This window comes from Lathyrus oleraceus, chromosome 4 (assembly GCF_024323335.1).
Source record: "Lathyrus oleraceus cultivar Zhongwan6 chromosome 4, CAAS_Psat_ZW6_1.0, whole genome shotgun sequence".
Taxonomy (NCBI): Eukaryota; Viridiplantae; Streptophyta; class Magnoliopsida; order Fabales; family Fabaceae; genus Lathyrus; species Lathyrus oleraceus.
The window spans coordinates 336,676,644-336,695,604 of record NC_066582.1 but is presented as its reverse complement, the minus strand read 5'-3'; positions in this window follow the sequence as shown (position 1 = coordinate 336,695,604).

Sequence of the window (18,961 nt, the reverse complement as noted above, 5' to 3'; positions counted from 1 at the left end):
GGAGTCTAGTGTAGTTCCTTAGTGGGTCATGCTCTGGTAGATGTAACATCGGGACGGGATGTTTTACTTTGTTTTCATTTTGGTTGTTGAACAACTTTACATGTAATGTGTTACATGGTTTGCATGATTGATTAGACCTCTATCCGCTGCGAATTGTGCAATGTTTTATTTTGATTAATAAATGAGCATGACAAGTTATTATGGTGAATGGTGTGAAGTGTCAAGTGTGACACCCTTAAATTGCATATCTACTCTGATTTATATTTTGTTGAATTAATTGATTATTGGGGTATTTTAGGAGGGTGTTACAAAACGCAAGTGAGCAATGAAGTCCAGTTAGAAGGGAGTGTTAATATTTCCAAAAAAGCGGTACCAAGTTGCGTGGTTTCGAACACGCTAACCTATCGAGGATCGATATGGAGCGGCCCTGAGTAGTCAGGCAGATAATACTTCGTTGAGACCACTCTGTCGGCCTTTTTTCTCTTAGAGGCGTTTTGTACGTATGAAATGGGACAATAGAACCACACCGGAACCAAATGACCAAACGCCAAAGCCAAAGGGCTAGATGGCAAAGGAGGGAACCTGAGTTTCCCGAAGTGAAAGGCGTAAAGATATTTGTCTTTCACGTAATCAGGGATTTTGGGTTTTGGAAGTTGGTCGGTTATTTTCGCTTTTAGTTCGACCGCAGCCTCCCAGATGGTCCCACGAAGATTATCTGGTCGATACACAACTTGGAAATAATTCTGGAAAGCACGAATTTGTTTGACATGAATAGCCTTACACTTGGTCGACTTTGCCTGCAAACAAACAAAAGCCTCAGTTAATTCAAATAGTTTGGCATTAGGAGCACCAACATAAAGGGTAAAATATGACTGCCACCAATCATGGAATTCCTTGGTACAGTAATAGGCTGGTCAAAAAGGAAGAGAAGGAAGACGTGGTCGGTTTTTCCAAATATTTTCAAGTTCCTCTTCGACCTCACTCCAAGGTTGACCGCAGAGGATATTGGCAAGTAGCTCCTGAGAGGAGAACAGAGATTTGGGAATGAATTGGCAAAGGCAAAATTGCCTGGCCACAAGGTTAGGATGATAAGCCACTAGGCCAGGATTGCTGCTGGCAGTCTCCTTCGACAAGAAGCGAGGGACCAAAAAACGCCTCCAGATGAGGAAGGATTCATTCCTATGTTCCCCGTCAGCCGGAGGGAAAGGTCTGGTGAGCCACTCAGGACCCTCCGTTCGACGGCTAAAAGGGGCCATAGAGGGTAGGAAATCGACATGAGTCAACATGATGTTGAAGATGAGTCGAAACACTTGAAGGTCTGGGAAATTCTTGTCGATGGGTGTCAAGGGGATCAACCGTTTCCAGATAAGATGTCGTTCCTCTAGGGGACACGCGACCCTCCTCATTCCATAGGGGGCTACATCTTTGGAGAAAGTGGCATTGAGCCACAATTGCAGAAACCAGAAAGGGCCATGGACCAATACGTTCTTCTTTCTAGAGTTCTCAAGGTCGAAGAGTCTAATCTGGCAGACAACCTCAGACAGAGACTTGTAGAGAGAGGCTAATATCAGTTGGCCCAAGGTAATGTCACGTTCTTGGTGCAATTGGGTTGCCAGGAGAGCAAAATGCTTGGCGACCTGCATAGACCTTGAGCAAAAAACAAAGCGGGACAACCAAAGGGTCAAGAAAGCCACATGATCCTCGTCGGTCACAGGGTCTGCAGAAGTGGCGTGATGATCAATGAAGTTGTTGTATGTTTGTTTGTGAGAGTCACCAACGTCGAACCTCAAGGAAACTGGCGCTACAGCTTCGCAGTCGAAGACTTCGCCAGTCGGCCTCAAGCCAGTGATGGCAGCAATATCTAGAAGTGTCGGCGTGATCATGCCACACTAAGTATGGAAGGAGTTGGTCGAACTCTCCCAGAATTGAAGAGCGGCTAATAACATGCCATACGACTGGGGAGGGCCACAACGGGCAATCTGTAAGAGGGTATAAATGCCTGTCCTTTTCCAGTGGTCGATTTTCTCCGTTTCCAACCAGTCCATCCAAGCACAAAACTTGGGACAATTCCTGGGAGGAGCGTTTCTGAAGTTCCTGTCGACGTATCGAAGGGAGAAGGGTTGTTGAGCGGAAATTACAGGTTCAGAAATGTGACTGGCGGGAAAAAGGGAAGATTCATTTTTGGTAACCTCTGGGTGTCGGTTTTATGAGAGAGGACCTAGGAACGCTAAGGGTTCATTAGCCAGAGAGAAAGGAATCAATACCTGAGAACGCCAGATCTTCTCCTTTTCTTCTACCAATGGAGGCTCAGGAACATACTCCCTGCCATCAATGTTGATGGGGCGCGTGAGTTTAGCAGCAGAAGGTTTGTTAGAGCTTGCCATGGAAAGAGCAGAAGGTTCCTTCGTTGTGGAGTATAAAAGTTTTCACAAAAAGGGCAGAGGACAAGTGAATGCTGAATCAAGAGGAGCAAAAAAGAGAAGAAGAAGAAAGAATGAGGTTTTTATAGCCCTTAAACCCTGAGCAAAGAAGAGGGAGCGGTTAAACTTCTATGACCGACACGTAGGCCCATGTTACCATGCCTACGGACACGTGGAGGGGAGAAGGCAAGCGAAAAGGCAAACACGTTCAGTCATGAACACGTGACGTGACGTATACTTGATTTTGTGGGGCTCGAGGAGAAAAAGAAACGTTCGTCATGATTGTATGACGTCACCCACGTGGGGTAAACAGAGGTCCCACTAAGTAGAAGCGGGAATAGTAAGGGGTAAATCGACAGTTTCAGAGATGCCATCATCTCATCAACGTCGACAGTCGAAAATGGCATCTCTGGGGGGCATTTTGTTACCATGAAATATTTCTAAGGCATGCTGAAAGCAAAATTAATGAAAGAGTCCTATGAATGTGGGGTTCATAACCTATAAAAAGATAAAGAGATGTTGGAAGCAAGCAAAAAAGGAAGGAAAAAAACAACAAACCAAAGGACGAAGTCGACGGGGAAAGTTGGCCTCGTCGACAGACCATTCTGTCGACCAACGCAAGGTTTGGGACTTAGAGAATTGGCGTCAATATGTAGAAGACAACATCACCCTAACGTATGGGCGGGAGAAATTTGAAATTTAAAATAAACAGTAGTTTGAAAAGGAATAAAAGCGCCATAATGTGGAGCAGTTAGTAAGACATGGGTGCAGCGGTTGGGCATATCGTGTGACATAACATCTGCTAGTTTCTAGGAGTTTAGCCTATGAGTAGTTTCCTCTAGTTTAGTATAAATAGGAGTATCCCACAAGGGGCTCAAGGTGTTCACTTTGTACTGTGAAATAACTTGTAAGAAAACTTCCCATTCCCAACGCGAGGAAGCAAGAGTTTTTCTGAGAGTGCTATGTACGTGAATCACCACATTTATTTCAATGCAACTTCCCTATTTTTCAATTGTTCCCGTTGAACATTTTATCTTAATTTCTTTTACTTTTGAGTTATCATTTTACGTTGTAGTTTACGCCGTCGACACTGATTCTATTACGATGATAGAGTTCACCAAAAGCGTGTTCGTCGTATACTTCTTTTGAATGTTATAGCGCTGTCGGTCACGAGTCACCTATGGGCGATAACATTGTCTAAAACCGTTTGTGTGGAAAAAACCCTACGCTTGTCCGACACTTTGTTAGGAGCCGTTCCTGACAAAGTCATTCTGTCGAAGTTTAGACAAGCCTCACTTGCACTAGCACATGTCCTAGGATCAACTGGTCGATCCTGCAAGTAACCCTTCGTTTAGAGCCTAGGGAGGACCAGCGGTTGTTTACCAATTTCCACAGTAAACAGGCACCAATTGAAAATGTTTTCTTCACAACAATTATACCTTTCCATGTCCTCTTTCACCTCCTTTTAAAATCATCTCATTTGGATCCATGGTTTGAGAGATGCATTCATCTAAAGTTGGCATCATGACTTGAATTTCTAGGCAGCATGTTAGGCCAAACTGGCCCAACCATTTTGGCATGGTGAGACCTAAACTTGAGGCCCATTTTTCACCTTCTTCCATTCATCATTTCCACTTGTGCTCAACATGAAAGATGCTATACTCCATGAGGTCTTGCTACTGTTTGCATTATTTCATCATTTGGTAGCTTACTCATTAAGTTACATAGCCTCAAAGTCATCATCTTGGGCTGTTTTCTTGCCAGACCAAGCCAACCAAGTCATGCTGCATTACACATCCCATGTTTTCTATTTTCCTCATTTGGCCATGCATCTTTTTTCCACTCACTTAAACTTTGCCAAAATAAGCAACTTTCTAACACCACCTCACTTTTGCATCATTTTGCTCATAACCAAAACAAGTCATTTTTCAGCCCATTAAGGATTTATTGACCCACATATTCAAGCCATAAACCCTAATCTGAAGGGAAGGCATTGTGATTTTCGAGCAAAGCAAGAAAGAGGCCATTCAAGCTAGTTTCCATTTCTCAACTAAGATCTCAAGTTGCAGCACCAAGAGGCAGCATCATTCTCTTCCATCTTCTCCACTACCAAGAAGCAGTGGACTAACTTCCACTAGGTAACCTCCTTGCACCATCTCCATAGTTATGTTGTTTGATACATCTATGCTTACTATGCTTATCATGCCATTACCATGCTGTGCTTATGCTTGCTTCATGCTTGTTCCATTGCCATGCTATGCTTGTGTTTACTTCTGAAGCCCTCAATATGAGGCATTGTTCATGTTGCTGTTGATTTTATGTTCATGCCCGTGGCCATGTTGTCATCTTGTGGTCAACTTTTCTCCACGTTTAAGCCATCATTTTACTCAAACAAGGATACCATACTAATCTACACATTTCATACTTGAATTCTGGTTTTTATTTCATGGTTTTTGGTGCACTATCGTGTTTGCTTTTTTGAGTTGAAGATTGAAAAAACTCACTGCATGTTATCGTGTGTTCTTGTGCATGGCGCTAGGGTTTCGACTTTAGTGTGGAAGACGATGACGTGTCGGCTCATGAGCCTTTAGATCTAGCGCGCGCGTTTTAATCATATCCGTCCATGTTATTTTTGTCCTGTAGTCACTTAACCAACCTGACCAATTGATACAAGGCAACGTCATGTTCTTGGTGAAATTGGGTTGCCAGGAGAGCAAAATGCTTGGCTACCTGCATAGACCTTGAGCAGAAAACAAAGCGGGACAGCCAAAGGGTCAAGAAAGCCACATGCTCCTCGTCGGTCATAGGGCCTGCAGAAGTGGTGTTATGATCAATGAAGTTGTTGTATGTTGGTTTGCGAGAGTCACCAACGTCGAACCTCAAGGAAATTGGCGCTACAGCTTCGCAGTCGAAGACTTCGTCAGTCGGCCTTAAGCCAGTGATGGCAGCAATATCTAGAAGTGTCGGCGTGATCATGCCACACTTAGTATGGAAGGAGTTGGTCGAACTCTCCCAGAATTGAAGAGCGGCTAATAACATGCCATACGACTGGGAGGGCCACATCGGGCAATCTGTAAGAGGGTATAAATGCCTGTCCTTTTCCAGTGGTCGATTTTCTCTGTTTCCAACCGGTCCATCCAAGCACAAAACTTGGGATAATTCCTGGGAGGAGCGATTCTGAAGTTCCTGTCGACGTATCGAAGGGAGAAGGGTGTTTGAGCGGAAATTACAGGTTCAGAAATGTGACTGGCGGGAAAAAGGGAAGAGTCATTTTTGGTAACCTCTGAGTGTCGGTTTTCTGAGAGAGGACCTAGGAACGCTAAGGGTTCATTAGCCAGAGAGAAAGGAATCAATACTTGAGAACGCCAGATCTTCTCCTTTTCTTCTACCAATGGAGGCTCAGGAACATACTCCCTGCCATCAATGTTGATGGGGCGCGTGAGTTTAGCAGCAGAAGGTTTGTTAGAGCTTGCCATGGAAAGAGCAGAAGGTTCCTTCGTTGTGGAGTAGAAAAGTTTTCACAAAAAGGGAAGAGGACAAGTGAATGCTGAATCAAGAGGAGCAAAAAAGAGAAGAAGAAGAAAGAATGAGATTTTTATAGCCCTTAAACCCTGAGCAAAGAAGATGGAGCGGTTAAACTTCTATGACCGACACGTAAGCCCATGTTACCACGCCTACGGACACGTGGAGGGGAGAAGGCAAGCGAAAAGGCAAACACGTTCAGTCATGAAGACGTGACGTGACGTAAACTTGATTTTGTGGGGCTCGAGGAGAAAGAGAAACGTTCGTCATGATTGTATGACGTCACCCACGTGGGGTAAACAGAGGTCCCACTAAGTAGAAGCGGGAATAGTAAGGGGTAAATCGACAGTTTCAGAGATGCCATCATCTCATCAACGTCGACAGTCGAAAATGGCATCTCTGGGGGGAATTTTGTTACCACGAAATATTTCTAAGGCATGCTGAAAGCAAAATTAATGAAAGAGTCCTATGAATGTGGGGGTCATACCCTATCAAAAGATAAAGAGATGTTGGAAGCAAGCAAAAAAGGAAGAAAAAAAACAACAAACCAAAGGACGAAGCCGACGGGGAAAGTTGGCCTCGTCGACAGACCATTCTATCAACCAACGTAAGGTTTGGGACTTAGAGATTTGGCGTCAATATGTAGAAGACAACATCGCCCTAACGTCTGGGCGGGAGAAATTTGAAATTTAAAATAAACAGTAGTTTCAAAAGGAATAAAAGCGCCATAATGTGGAGCAGTTAGCAAGACATTGGTGCAGCGGTTGGGCAGATCGTGTGACATAACATCTGCTAGTTTCTAGGAGTTTAGCTTATGAGTAGTTTCCTCTAGTTTAGTATAAATAGGAGTATCCCACAAGGGGCTCAGGGTGTTCACTTTGTACTGCGAAATCACTTGTAAGAAAACTTCCCATTCCCAGCGCGAGGAAGCAAGAGTTTTTTTGAGAGTGCTATGTACGTGAATCACCACATATATTTCAATGCAACTTCCCTATTTTTCAATTGTTCCCGTTGAACATTTTATCTTAATTTCTTTTACTTTTGAGTTATTATTTTACGTTGTCGTTTACGCTTTCGACACTGATTCTATTACGATAATAGAGTTCACCAAAAGCGTGTTTGTCGTATACTTCTTTTGAATGTTATAATGCTGTCGGTCACGAGTCACCTATGGGCGATAACATTGTCTAAAACCGTTCGTGTGGAAAAAACCCTACGCTTGTCCGACACTTTGTTAGGAGCCGTTCCTGACAAAGTCATTCTGTCGAAGTTTGGACAAGCCTCACTTGCACTAGCACATGTCCTAGGATCAACTGGTCGATCCTGCAAGTAACCCTTCGTTTAGAGCCTAGGGAGGACCAACGGTTGTTTATCAATTTCCACAGTAAACAGGTACCAATTGAAAATGTTTTCTTCACAACAATTATACCTTGCCATGTCCTCTTTCACCTCCTTTTGGAATCATCTCATTTGGATCCATGGTTTGAGAGATGCATTCATCTAAAGTTGGCATCATGACTTGAATTTCTAGGCAGCATGTTAGGCCAAACTGGCCCAACCATTTTGGCATGGTGAGACCTAAACTTGAGGCCCATTTTTCACCTTCTTCCATTCATCATTTCCACTTGTGCTCAACATGAAAGATGCTATACTCCATGAGGTCTTGCTACTGTTTGCATTATTTCATCATTTGGTAGCTTGCTCATTAAGTTACATAGCCTCAAAGTCATCATCTTGGGCTGTTTTCTTGCCAGACCAAGCCAACCAAGTCATGCTGCATTACACAGCCCATGTTTTCTATTTTCCTTATTTGGCCATGCATCTTTTTTCCACTCACTTAAACTTTTCCAAAATAAGCAACTTTCTAACACCACCTCACTTTTGCATCATTTTGCTCATAACCAAAACAAGTCATTTTCTAGCCCATTAGGGATTTATTGACCCACATATTTAAGCCATAAACCCTAATCTGAAGGCAAGGCATTGTGATTTTCGAGCAAAGCAAGAAAGAGGCCATTCAAGCTAGTTTCCATTTCTCAGCAAAGATCTCAAGTTGCAGCACCAAGAGGCAGCATCATTCTCTTCTATCTTCTCCACTACCAAGAAGCAGTGGACTAACTTCCACTAGGTAACCTCCTTGCACCATCTCCATAGTTATGTTGTTTGATACATCTATGCTTACTATGCTTATCATGCCATTACCATGTTGTGCTTATGCTTGCTTCATGCTTGTTCCATTGCCATGCTATGCTTGTGTTTACTTCTGAAGCCCTCAATATGAGGCATTGTTCATGTTGCTGTTGATTTTATGTTCATGCCCGTGGCCATGTTGTCATCTTGTGGTCAACTTTTCTCCATGTTTAAGCCATCATTTTACTCAAACAAGGATACCATATTAATCTACACATTTCATACTTGAATTCTGGTTTTTATTTCATGGTTTTTGGTGCACTATCGTGTTTGCTTTTTTGAGTTGAAAATTGAAAAAACTCACTGCATGTTATCGTGTGTTCTTGTGGATGGCGCTAGGGTTTCCGCTTTAGTGTGGAAGACGATGACGTGTCGCCTCATGAGCCTTTAGATCTAGCGCACACGTTTTAATCATATCCGTCCATGTTATTTTTGTCCTGTAGTCACTTAACCAACCTGACCAATTGATATAAGGTCCACATGATTTTTTTATTAAAATGTTATTTAATAAGGTGTCACGCTGGACTTTAATATTTGTTTGGACTGGGCCTTTGCCATCTGCTTTTAGCGCCCCCCTTTGCAAGGCCCATGAGCGCCTCTTCATGTTTTCCAGTCCATTTTAAAATGCTGATGCACCCCTCTTTTATTTTTTTTATTTTAATTTCCATTTATTCTCTGTTTAGATTTTAATTATTTTATTTGATCCTTACCTCATTTAATGATTTAATTATTCAGTGAACTCTTTGTGTGTGTTATTTCATCTGTCTGATTCATCTATCATCTTTTATACTTGTTTCTTTCATCCATGATTCTAATTGCTTGATTGTTTAACATGTTCATACTTCCCATGCATTGTTTAATGCTCCATTATTTCATTATTTGATTCTTTGACTTGATTATATACCTGATTACTTATCTGATTTGATTGATAACTGTTGCCTACTTGTATGATGTATGAGGCATATATTCTTATTGTTTGATTGCCATGAACAATCCCCATTCATAACAAATGTACCCCTATCCCATGAAGTGTATAATATTTATTCTTTTATTCTTTATTCATCTGTTAATACAAGAATTAAAACGAACATCCGATAATCATTTCAAAACAAGATCAAAAGCTCGATCCAACATCGAGTAATCATTTTCAAAACTTAACATAACCAACACGTATTCATCCATCCTCTTGTAAGTCGATTGCCTCAGGCATCGCCATTTCTCTTGTAAGTCGATTGCTTCAGGCATCGCCATCTACCTGTAAGTCGATTGCCGCAGGCATCGCCATATACCCTTATCCGTGGCTCCTCTCCTTGCTCCATCCGTCGATTCTTGTTCCGTTTAGGTAGCACCCATTAGGTAGAACCCTTTGTATGATAACATAGGTAGAATTCCCTTATTCTTTGCATGCTAAAATTAGGTAGATGTTCCCCTTTGTAAATCCTAACACATAGGTCCACATTGCATGACAACCCTAGGGCAGAGCTTCCCCATTTTTAGACCTTCCGTGCGTCTTCGATCTTGTGGCATGTCAATCCGTTCTATTGCAAAGAGGTAACTGCCTAAGACTCGATTCAGCGAGCTGCGACACCTACTGCTAGGACGTGAGCACATTGCCCACTTTCCTTTGACACAGCTGGTGTCCTCTTTTGTAAGTCCATGTTCAGATGGCAATCCTTAACCCCTAGTTAGCTGAACTACGGTAACTCTGATTCTTATGTTCAGATGAGATACGTAGGCACGAGATGCAATGTCTTGCCGAGTTTTTGATTGACGAATAACAAATAATCCTTGCTTGCTTTCGCCCTTGCTGCGATTCTTTTCTCTCCCCCTCATTGCGATCGAGACCTTCCCTTTCTCTTGCCCTAGGTTCAATCAAGACCCTTGTTCGCGTAGTTAGCTAAACTATGTTTTTGCTCTGATTCTCATTCCAGATGAGATACGTAGGCATAAGACGCAATGTCTTACCGAGCACACTTCTCTTTCACCCATAGGTAGCCGAGCTACAAAGACTATGATTCTCATACTCAGATGGGATACGTAGGCAGTGGATGCGACATCCTTGCGAGTCATTTTCATTTTCTTAACCTTCTTTTAGTAAATAGTACCTTAGATATACCAACACCCTTTAGACGAGAACAACAAGAGTGGATCCCGTAGAGTACTACAGATGTGTAGGGGTGCTAATACCTTCCCTTCGCATAATGTCATGACATACTTGAGTAGCTTAATGCAGGATTAGCTAATACAAGATTTGTTGAATGTCAAATTGGATGTGGTGACATTCATCCCTGTCAGCAGATACTGAGGAATAGAACAGTTGGTGTTCTGTTAGAGCTCAGTATTCATTTCCAGTCTGGTTATCAAGGAAGTACCAGATCTGGCATAAGGCCTACTATCTGAATGTCAAACTGGATGTTATGACATTCATCATGGACAGCATATACTGAACAATAGACAGAGTGGAGTTCTGCTACACTTCAGTATGTTTCTCAGTCTGTTCTTCAAAAGGTTAACAGAACTGACTTAAGGCTAAATGTGTAAATGTCAAATTGGATACTTTGACATGTATTAATGTAAGCTGCTACTGTAGAATGGACAGTTTGGTCCTGTACAGTTCAGCAAATTTGTACAGTCTGTTTTCAAGAAAAACATACTTAGCATATGGTCCTTGATGTCAAGCTGAATGTTGTGACATTCATTCCTGATAGCATATGCTATATTGTAGGTTGTTTAGTTTTCTGTTTCAGCTTTTTCTCAGGCTATTCTTCAGAGATTCAACAGCTGAGAGAAAATCCAGGAAATCAACAACCAAGCTACAATTAATGAACCTAATAAATAGCCTATTTGTTAGTAACCTAGATGTGGAATTTAGGGGAACTCGCGTGACCTTAAAATCAGGAGAATACAAGTGCAAAGGCCCAAGTACTGCAATATAAAAGGAAGTCGTTCCTTCATTCAGAATTGGGGATTTTGAGGCGTGAAGATTTAGTGTGTCCATCATACTTCACTGCTGTATTTTTGTGAGTCTTGTATTAGACCTATCTTGTAAACCAAGCTATTATCACGTAGATGATTGCTTTGGTATAGGGTGTTCATTGAGTTGTAAGTGTTGTGTCACTCTAAGCTTTTAAGCGTGAGTGTTGTGTATCTTGATTAAAGCTGTTAAGCACAATCAAGAGTTGTTTGAAGTGTGACTTCAAAATTGTCTTTAATATTGATTAAAGGTAGTAATCACTGAGGTGATTGAGGGGGAGTGAGTAGGAACTCTGATCTTAATGTAAGATTGAAATTGCATTGGGTAGGGATTAAGTGAAGAGTTGTAAACGGGTGAGTTTAGCTTTGAATTAATACTACTGATAGTGGATTTCCTCCCTGGCTTGGTAGCCCCCAGACGTAGGTCATGTTGGACTGAACTGGGTAAACAATTACTTGTGTTATTTACTGCACTTACTTTTAAGTTCTGCATAATTCTTGTCTGTGCAGAATTGGATGTCATAACAACCCGTGTGACATCGAAAGTCTGATAACTAGAATTTCAATAGGGTTTCCTAGGAGCCTTGGATCTTATGATTGCTCAAGCTACAAAACAAAAGATGTTAGTGACATATTTTTATGCTTTTGGTTAATAAAAAGAGTAAGAAAAGCAATAATATACAATTCAAGCATGCTTGGTGATATCAAAACAACTCACAAGTGTTCCCACCCAAAGGTAAGGAACCAAGATGCTATGATCCTTGAGGCAAGATGCAAATGCAATGTTATGATGCCATGAGGGATCTTAGGGTCAAAATTGGGGTCTTACAGATGCCCCTATTTAAGGTCATTCTAGCCGGAGATATGAAGGTTAAAATCTTCGTCTCGACGAGGTAGAATGGGCTTAAATAATAACAAAGAGACGAATTTTGGTCCCTAAGAGATCTCATGATGCAAATGTATGTATGCAAAAGGTAATACTTTGTGGGGATATATGTCCACAAAGGAAAAGAAATCAGGAGAAACTGGAAATCCATATGAGTAATACACTCATAACTGGGATAGAGACTCTGGGGAGTAACTGGGAGTAAAATGCATGAGCAGGCCACGACTTAAAACTTATCGAGAGACACGAGAGGGATTCCAATTAAAATAAGTCAATGAAATGACTCGAGCTGACGCAAAGATGCATGTATTGGGGAATATGCCAATACAGCGAAATTATCCACAAAGGATACTTCAGATGAAAATCCGGACTCAGGCTGGAAAAATTCACCAAGGGATTCCGATGGGGAATGTCCAAAGAGGATTCAACTGAGGAAAGAACGAAATGAGGTATTACCAATTACTGGGTAATAAGCTCAAAGAGACATGTGATCAAAACACCGGTATAAGGGTGAGAGAATAACACGCCCAGGGAGAGTGAATCTCTAATACCGGTATAAGGGTGAAAGATATCAATCATCCAAAACATATGAGGAAGACCTAAAGGTATATTTCAACTCAGGAAATCCTGACTCCACAAGGGACCAAAGTCATAATAGGGAGCAGAAGGGGAGGAACACCAGGGATACCGGTTACTGGGCATATAATAGGTGACCAACCAGACGTGAATTGGGGAATATTTCCAAAACACTCATCATCCGAAAGGAGGGCTGAATAAGAAAACTCGATTACAGGACGGGCATTCGATTCTATAAGGAAATACGAATCTTACTCGACTGAGGAAGAAAAAGACTTCGACTGAAGAGCGCATGAGATATATTATCTATTACCGTCAGAACGTAGATAACATACTCGCATGGAAGATTATCCACAACCGGTTACTGGGTTAATAAAGGATAAATCGACCAAAAAGAAAGGTCATCAGGATACCAAATACTGGGTATAAAAATCATGACCAATCAAAGGGGAGAAACAATCATTACCAAACAAGGGTAAATGAAAGATGACTCGCTGGGGATAATTTGCTTTATCAGAGCAACTATCCAAGAGATATATCACCGGTTAATGGGAGATATACTTAAAAGGATGAAGGAATATCAATACCGAATATTGGATAAAGATAACCAACGAAGAGGGGATTACATCTACCGGTTACTGTGTAGAAAACCACAGAAGAGTATCCATCATCGATTAGGATGAGCAAAATCAAGGGTTAACTCTACAAGGGGATAAAATGGGGTTTACAACTACCGGTATGAGGGTAGAAAACCACAAAGATAGGACTTACAACTACCGGTTACTGGGTAGAAGGCCACAGACTCCGCCCGAGAAAAGATGGACAATTACTAGTTACCGAGTAATCTTTCATCTAAACTGCGGGAAAGTGTAAGGGAAATAACAAGAGGAGTCAATCAAGGAACGAACTAGAGAGACACAATGAAACAAGACTCAACCCCATGAGGATATAACTCAAGGGAGAAAAATTCCATCCGAATACATGTTTTTGGAGGAAACTGAAATAACAATCATCCACGAGGACATAACTCAGTGGGGAATATGGAAGAAAGGGTAGACACTTTCTGCCTATGGGGCTGACTCTATATGGAGAGATCAGACACCAACATCTTCTTGGGGAAATATATATCACCAAATAGAAGGAGACAACAAATAAAGATATATAGCAAGGAATGCAACATGAATATTTGAATGTTATAATTATGCATGTATATGCATGGTTTATGTATGATAAATGCTGACAAACAGACATATCTGACACAACCAGGTCCGAGAATCAATGGACAAACATCTGGTACTACATCTCAAAAGAGAAAGCTAGGCCCACTGGGGGGAAACTCCAAATCTGATGGGGGCAACAGATACCAGGAAACACCAATCTCTGCAGGGGAACAAGACTACTGCTAGGGGAACAAGCAGAAGATCACTGGGAATCATAGATTACTGTTGGGGATAAGCAAGGGATCACAATTGCCACAGCTGGGGATCTTCCAACAGTACACAGAGAACAAGGATAAGATCAGTCAGAGGAACGACTGCTGGGGATCTTCATCAGGAAGTGATGTAGAATACTGTGGGGAACAATCACCAAATCAAAAGTACATCAACAAAATTCACTTTAGCCACTAAAGGAAATATCTCAGCTAAGGAGAAGGAAAACCAGTCACTTCGCTGAGGGAAGGAATCAACACATCTTCCTCAGAAGTTCCAATGCCAAATTGCAATCAGACAAAGTCTCGGTTGGGGAGTCTAAACATGGATAAAATCCGTCGTAGAAGCAACTCTACTGGTGGAAGTTATCCAGGGGAAGGATGAAACTGTGTGGGGAATAACCACCAAAACAAATAGTTCCACATCCAACACATTTCCTCGTACTTCTGGAGAAACAATCCCTACCGAGGAGAAGAGAAACACCACTTCGTTGGGGATAGAAAATAAGCATTTTTAACACCCGCTCTGCTCAGGAGGGAAATAACAAACAGGCTCTGATCAGACAACACCACTAGGGAAACTCTGTTGACGACCGTACTGAGGAGTAAAAGTGGGATCAACCCTGCTGAGGATGAGCAAAACCAAACCTGCTGGATATTAATGTAGGTGAATCCACGGGGAGTAAGCTACAAACCAAATTGTTGAGAATTCCACTCATCCATGGGGATTTCCTGCTCACTTTGCGGGAGAATTCCAATCTGAATGAGGGAATACCCACTTCCTCGAAAAGATAGCATATTAACCTATCAAATTATAAGGGATTTTAGGTCAATCCCCACAAGGGATGACAACCATATAATTGATAACGCAGATGCTAGATCCAGCCTCACTGAGGAGCTAGAAGATCAAGACCAAACTCTAAACTCTCTAGGGATTTGGTGGGATGTTAGAGATATACTCTTCCAATCAAAATGGGAACAAACCTCCAGACTCTCTGGGGAACTTGGTGATGCTTAACTTCTTCTGTGCTCGCGGAGGAGATAACCTGAAAGATAATGAAGAGGACACAAGTATGCTAGGAATATGAACAAATGTCTTACCCTTTAGGAGATCATACAATCCTTGGGAGAGCACTGAAGGTGTCCCAATTATCTTTTTTGTCATTGTGAATGTTCACTTTGTTTAAAAAAATTTATGAATTTTTTTATTTATTCAAAACAATGATATTTATCAATTAAAACATGCAAAATATTTATTGAACAGAAACAAATAAGAGTGCAAAGAATTGGATAAAGGCTCAAATTTATTTGATGGAATGGTAGTCTGCAAATGGCAAGACTCCATGGATCTTTACAAATTTGAAATTGGTGATATATATTGGAAAAGGGCTACATTGAACATAATGACCATTTCTCCACCAACTCTGAATCCACTGTATTTGAAACTTCAGTTGACGATGACTGAACGAAATTCCTTGACCGATGATAGTTGTAGAACGAAGTCTTGTTAGGATGCAGTTACTTGCCAAATCCCTAATTTTTGCCTAGATTCCCCCAGGGTGAGGTACTCAATCTAGCGGGATACATATATTCCTTTTTTATGTCTCTAACTTTTTCCTGGATCGCCCTTTCGGGTTTTCAATCCACCGAGACGCTCATTTTTGCCTAAGCCGCCCTTTCGGGTTTTCAACTTAGCGAGCTATTCTGTTTTTATTTTAGGGGAAGTATTTATTGACTGCATCTGAATTTACAGGATGAGTGAAATCCTCCCCATCCATAGTTGTAAGTATCAAAGCACCGCCTAAAAAGGCTCTCTTAACAACATATGGACCTTCATAGTTTGGAGTCAACTTGCCCCTGGAATCGGGCGCGAAAGACAAGACTTTCTTGAGCACAAGGTCACCTTCTCGGAACACATGAGGCTTGACCTTCTTATCAAAGGCTTTCTTCATCCTTTGTTGATATAACTGACCATGACACATGGAAGTCAATCTCTTCTCTTCAATTAAATTCAGTTGGTCATAACGATAATAAACCCATTCAGCCTCAATTAACTTGGCTTCCATCAAGACTCTCATTGATGGGATCTCCACCTCTACTGGGAGTACAACCTCCATGCCATATACAAGAGAGAAAGGGTTTGCCCTTGTTGAAGTGCAGACATATGTACGATAACCATGCAAAGCAAATGGCAGCATCTCATGCCAATCTTTGTACGTAACAACCATCTTCTGGATAATCTTCTTGATATTCTTATCAGCAGCTTCAACAACCCCATTCATCTTGGGTCTATAAGGAGAAGAATTATGATGTGCAATCTTGAACTCGCTACAAAGCTCTTTCATCATCTTGTTGTTCAAGTTAGATCAATTATCAGTAATGATCTTGTCTGGCACACCATAACGGCATATGAGTTGATTCTTGATAAACTTCACAACCACCTGCCTGGTCACTTTAGCATACGATGCCGCTTCAACCCACTTGGTGAAATAATCAATTGCTACGAGAATAAATCTGTGACCCTTGGACGCTTTCGGCTCTATCATGCCAATCATGTCAATTCCCCACATGGAGAAAGGCCATGGTAATGAAATCACATTCAGAACTGTCGGGGGAATATGAATCTTATCTGCATAAATTTGACACTTATGACATTTCTTCACATACTTGCTGTCGCATTACGCGAAAAACCGGCGGGAAACGAAAACAACAGAGCCGCCACCGTGCGTTATTTATCCCAAAAGAAGGAAAGGAAACGCTCGAAGTAAACCTGGAAAAGACATGATCTCGCGACCAAAGAGAATGGGATCGGGAGTCGGTTATGCGAAGGGAAGGTATTAGCACCCCTACGCATCCGTCGTACTCGACGGGATCCACGCACAAAAGGAAGGAAAATGGTTGCTAAAACACTGCTCATGAACAAACAAACACTTGGCTGAAGGAGACACAAGAAAACAAACAAGACTGACTCGGCAGGATATCGCATTCTGGGCCTACTTAGTCTATCAAGCATAGACATCAGAGTCGAAGTAGTTCGGACTGGGAAAAACACATGCTCGCTAGGATGTCACATCCTATGCATACGTATCTTCTTGGACTAAGAAGAATCAGAGCATTCGTAGCTCGGCTCACGCACACAAACACAACAGACACAGGCAAACATGGAATCCGAATGCCAATCGTTGGACTTACATCAGATGCCGAACCAAAACGCACCCACACTGGAAACCAGATGCCACTTGATGGACTTATACCGGACTCCAAGCACACAACAAGAGGATACGGAATGCCAATCGCTGGGCTTACATCCATCTCCTAACACACACAAAGACAAAACAAAAGACGGGCGCCCGGAGAGATCAGCTCATCTCCTGCCTACGTACCTCATCTGGTATGAGGATCAGGGCGACATAGTTCCCCTACGCAGGGACACAGGACTAGCCTAACCAGATAACAAAGGGAGACACAACTAGGGAGACTACGACTCGAGCCTAGATGTTATCATGCAAATCATCCCTAAGTCAAGGTTGCTATCTAACTTGCACAGGAAGCAAGCTAACCTAAACATGACTTGCACAGGGAGCAAGCCAAACTAACCCTAACTTGCACTGGAAGCAAGCTAAACTAAAAAAGCACAAACACACAAGCACAAATAGCACACACTATATGCAACCAGTTGGCTCAATCAAGGTTAGGTTTTAGTCGAGGGGTCATATCAACCTCGACAAACAAACCACTGTAACAGGGTAATGTTAGCTCTTAACCCTAACATTGAGAGTTAGGGTGAAGCAGATGAATGGGAAGTGAAGATGAGACTTCACAGCTCTTATCCCTGGCCTGGGAGAGCTTAAGACAAGAATGTGTGGGTTCAGAAGGTGGGAACCCTTCTACACATATGACTGACACAATGTACAATGATCTTGGGTTAGTATCTGCAATGCATCAACACAGTGGTGTGAGCAAAGCAGATGACACACAGAATAGCAGGGGATGGATTGCACATCCCTGGTATCTGCCAATGCCTCTTCACTTAGGAGGTCTTTGGATATGTACAAGGTGTAAGACCCCAATTTTGGGCCCTAAGATCCCTCATGGCCCATATCATTCATATCATAACCTCAAGGATCATTGCATGCCTTTGCTTTCCTCTTAGTGGGTAGATTGCCTTGTAGTTTGTTTCTTGTTCACCAAGCATACTTTGCATTTGTATATCTTTGCTTTCATATGTTTATCATTCAAAAAGTACAAAAATATTGTCTGTTTAACCTTGTTGCTTGCAGTGGAAGCAATCATCAGCAATTAGGTCAAAGTCAGTCATTGATCAGTCAAAGCAATGGATGGTGGCCATTCTTGCAGAATGTGGGCACCATGATCAATAATCACAAGTTCATACAACTTGAGACATCATTTGAGGTCAAGTTCTCAAGAAATTAGGGTTTGGAATTCATCAGAATTGCATCAATCAGTCCAAAACCCTAGAAAAGTCAAACTTGGTCAACTGTTGATTTAATCAGAGATTTGATGGATAGAATTGATTTGAAGAGTTCATTCATGCTTATATAAGCCTCATCTATCATGTCAAACCTCATCATGGAAGAAAATCAAGTCAAATCAGAAATTTTCCAGAAATAGCAAGTGGACCTGTAATTTCAACTGCCAAAAATGGAAACTTCTTGATCTTAAACTTACATCATGATACAAGCTCCAAATGAATTTTTGCCCAACATGAAAGTTGAAGATCTTGTCTTCCCATTTTCAAAAAGTCCAAGAACATCAAAATCCCATGTGTGGTTGTCAAGATATGATCAAATCATTTTCACCAAATTTTGAACTTCAACAAGCCATATCTCTCAAACCATAAGGCCAAATTTGGTGGGGTTTTTTCCTACACACCACATTTTTCATCCTCTTTCCAAAAATATAAATTTCATGACCTAAAACCTTACCATTCAAAATGGCATTTTT